We start from the raw sequence: 4,330 nt of genomic DNA on the forward strand, positions 1-4,330 counted from the left end.
CAGGGTCCAGGACTGAGCTGGCCTTCTTCACCAGTGTGTTCAGTCTTGCTCTCCTGTATCCTGTCCGCCCACAGCAGGTGAAATCCTTCCAATGTGGCGTTCGTGTCCAGTGTTAGCTCTGTTAGCATGATGCTACTCTGCCAGTATTCCCTCTGGTGCTGGGTTAGCTCGTCCACCTTATCGTAGATAGATCTTACATTCCCCATAACGGTGGGTGGAAGGACAGGTCGGTGTCGTCTTCTTTAGCTTGCACCTCAAGCCCAGCACGTCGTCCTTGCCTCCTTCTCCTCAGCTCGCAGGGAACATCAGGCCTAGCCAGTGGCGGTTCTAGACCAATTTTACTGGGGGGGGCAGGCTGGGGCCAAGGGTGTTGTCAGAGGGACACATTCAACCCTGACAAAATAGACTGAGAAGGGTGAGGACCAGCTGAGAACAAACTGGCATCCCACATCAGTGCATCCCTTTACACTAGACATATATACTACTGTGTACTAGATCAACATGCAGACTGACAGCAGCTGTTTGGCTGCTTACACTCAACATGAGTCCCTTAGTGTTCCGCCTGTAACATCAGCACGATACTGAAGCTTTTTTTATTGTAGAATATTATTTTGGGGGGGCCACTGGGGGGTCCAGGTTCAGTTTTACAGGGGCACTGGCCCCTGTTGGCCCCTCCCCAGAACCGCCACTAGGCCTAGCATCGTTTAGCATCGACATGCTACGGGCTGCTAACAGCTGATCTCGTATGTAAACAATGTTACCATAGTTACACGAAGGATCTCCGGACACACACAGGAACAAAAATAGTAAAAACACAACAAACGTAGCCAGTTTGGTGTCCATGGCTAACAAATGAGTCATTAAAAGTCATGACAGGCTCCAAATACAAAGAGAACTAAACAGATATGAAAAACGAACAACGAAGAGAGAGCTGCTGCAACAAGCAGCCACTCAAGCGGCAAGCCCCCTCTTGTGATTCGGACAGACCTCACTTCCCCAAGTTTCTCTTCCACAAACTTTCCGATCTTGTGAGGATCCTTGAAAATATCACCTTGCCGGGTCTCGGCCACCATTCCCACTACAAAGTTTTCCTCCATGATCCCCTTTTGACTACAGTCACTGGATGAACCATTCTTTTTTCACTTGTGTTTACTGGAGCATCCCCTGGAATCTCCAATTCCGAACTCGCGCTCCGACTCCTGCTCTGACTCCATTTCACTTCAAGGCATGTCCCAAGAGGCAGTCATGTTGCCACAGGTGCTTTTTCTATGGTTCACCTGATTAAGGAGAGGAGTTGACCTACTTCCAAGAGGCTGCATTCAAAGCTAACAATGAAAAACCAACACTAGGTGAACTGCTCCCACTGCACATGTCTGCTATTGTTAGCTCAGCATGGATTAGCTTCAGACGGTCACTAATTGTGACGGCTGAGACGTGTTCTCGCTCCCGTAGTGCTGAGAATTGTTTTGGATGAATGGAGCAGGTACTTTGAAAATGTTAATCTTTGCAGATCAACGACTTAAACACAGTGAGTTTTTCCACTTAGATCATTTAATCAGATTAACCTCAGAGAGCTCCGACAGATCATTTTGTTTATGCAGTTTATTGTGGATCTTGTTTTTTTGAACAGGATGACTCATCTTTGTTCCAAAACATCCACAGACACACAGAAGAGACATTCAGCTTTCATTTCACTGGGATGAGGTGAAGCCTCCTGTCTCTTCAGCTCAGATCCTCCAGCTAGGTTTAAAACAAGAAGGGAAGAAAAAGAAACGACTGAAAATTTTACATTTAGCTCCACATATAAATGTAGAGTGAATTTTTAAAAGTCACTTTTTTATAACATTTAGAGGAATATTTGTGATCTTCTACAAATTTAATTTTGTTGTAAAAAAATATATAAAGTTAAAATAATTGTTAAATCCAATGCTAAATATAAATCTAAATGTTAAATATAAATCTAAATGTTAAATGTAAATCTAAATGTTTAATATAAGTATAAATGCTAAATCTAATTGTTAAATATAAATCCAAATGCTAAACATAAATCTAAATGTTAAAGCTAAATCTAAATGTTAAATGTAAATCTAAATATTCATTCTAAATCTAAATATTAATTCTAAATCTAAATGTTAAATGTAAATCTAAATGTTAAATATAAATCTAAATGCTAAATATAAATCTAAATGTTAAATATAAATCTAAATGTTAAAGATAAATCTAAATGCTAAATATAAATCTAAATGTTAAATATGAATCTAAATGTTAAATCTAAATCTAAATGTTAAATCTAAATCTAAATGCTAAATATAAATTTAAATGCTAAATATAAATACAAATGCTAAATATAAATCTTAATGTTAAATATAAATCTAAATGTTAAATGTAAATCTAAATATTAATTCTAAATCTAAATATTAATTCTAAATCTAAATGTTAAATGTAAATCTAAATGTTAAATATAATTATAAATGCTATATCTAAATCTAATTGCTTAATATAAATCTAAATGTTAAATATAAATCTAAATGTTAAATATAAATCTAAATGTTAGATATAAATCGAAATGCTAAATATAAATCTAAATGTTAAATATGAATCTAAATGTTAAATCTAAATCTAAATGTTAAATCTAAATCTAAATGCTAAATATAAATTCAAATGCTAAATATAAATACAAATGCTAAATATAAATCTTAATGTTAAATATAAATCTAAATGCTAAATATAAATATAAATGTTAAATATAAATCCAAATGCCAAATATAAATGTAAATGCTAAATATAAATCTAAATGTTAAATATAAATCCAAATGCTAAATATAAATCTAAATGTTAAATGTTAAATGGTTCTCTGCGATTCTAAATATTTAGCTGATATGCAAATTCACTCTCCCACCGAGCAGAAATACCAAAATAAAAGCTTCATTTGTATTGGGCGCTGTTAGTTAGATTTAGCATTTGTATTTAACAATAATTTTAACTTAATATATTTTTCACAACAAAATTAAATTTGAAGATCCCAAATATTCCTCTAAATGTGATAAAAAAGTGACTTTTAAAAATTCACTCTACATCTATATATGGAGCTAAATGTGGAGAAATGTTGCTGTTATTTTCGGTGTGCACAACTTTACAAAAGGCGCCCCATACTCATTGTCACATTTGGTTAAATTAGTTGAAATCTGTGTTTTATTTGAATAAAATCTCCCTTTTTTTAATTACAGGTTCCTCTCTGATATCCAGGAGGTTAGGAGGAAATGTTTCTTATGTCTCGTGATATATGATGTAAAACGAAACTATAAATATTACAGTGTAGAACCCTGTAATAACAATAAGAATTGTATGTTTGAAATCTTAATTTTGCAGGGCACTATAAATGTTGATGAAAAGATGAGCTCAGGCTCTTTCTTTGCTCCATCTGAGCTCAACTTGAGACACAAAAACTGAGTCTGACAAAAACAAATGGATGAGGTTAGATTGAGACAATTGAGAGAGCTCCCTGATTTCTCCACCTGAGCTCAAAAGGAGTCACAACACTTGAGAAATACCTGAGAGTCATTTCAGATTCTGACCAGATCTCCTAAGCTGAGACTTTTTGTAATTTTTTTTCTGGAGGCAAGAATGAGAAACAGGAGACATAAGCTATAGTCTCATTTAGCTTTCAAACAGATCTCATTGTTGTCTAGGAGACAGAAATGAAACACTTTTGAGATCTCCTCTCTGAATGTATTTTCCTATGGGAGGGTCTAGGTTTATAGGTGTCCAACAACCTTTAATCGTCTGTTGTTCAAGTCTTAAAGTAAATGTGAGTTTCTCCATTATGAAAATATCATGGATTACATCGATCCAGTTCTCAACTGTGGGGGCAACTGTTGACATCCGTTTTCTAGTGAGCGCTTTCTTGCTTGATACCAGTAGAATTTTGAACATGTATGTTTTCCTCATTGGAGCTTTAAACAGCATGTTTGTGTCAATATCAGACTCTGGACTCATGATGGAGTCTTCAACAACTCTACTGCATCATGCATTGAACTGTTGGTGATCAAATGTCTTAAAGCGATTCAAAGTGTAGAGAAAGTAATGTGTTATATGTGTTATTTTCTGCCAATCTTAAATTGTGTCTTATGTGTGATACACTGCACTGCATCAACAGTAACAACTCTTGTGCTTTGATTTCTCTCTGTGTCTGCACACATATCTATCTTCAATCTTTTGCAGATGATGTTTTTAAGCTGCTGAACTGTGCACAAGCTCTCATATCTTGAAATAATGATGCACGAGAAGCATGAAAAAGAAGATATGATTCAGTAGTATTAGTAGCGATAGG

The sequence above is a fragment of the Notolabrus celidotus genome, chromosome 2 (genome assembly GCF_009762535.1).
Source record: "Notolabrus celidotus isolate fNotCel1 chromosome 2, fNotCel1.pri, whole genome shotgun sequence".
Taxonomy (NCBI): domain Eukaryota; kingdom Metazoa; phylum Chordata; class Actinopteri; order Labriformes; family Labridae; genus Notolabrus; species Notolabrus celidotus.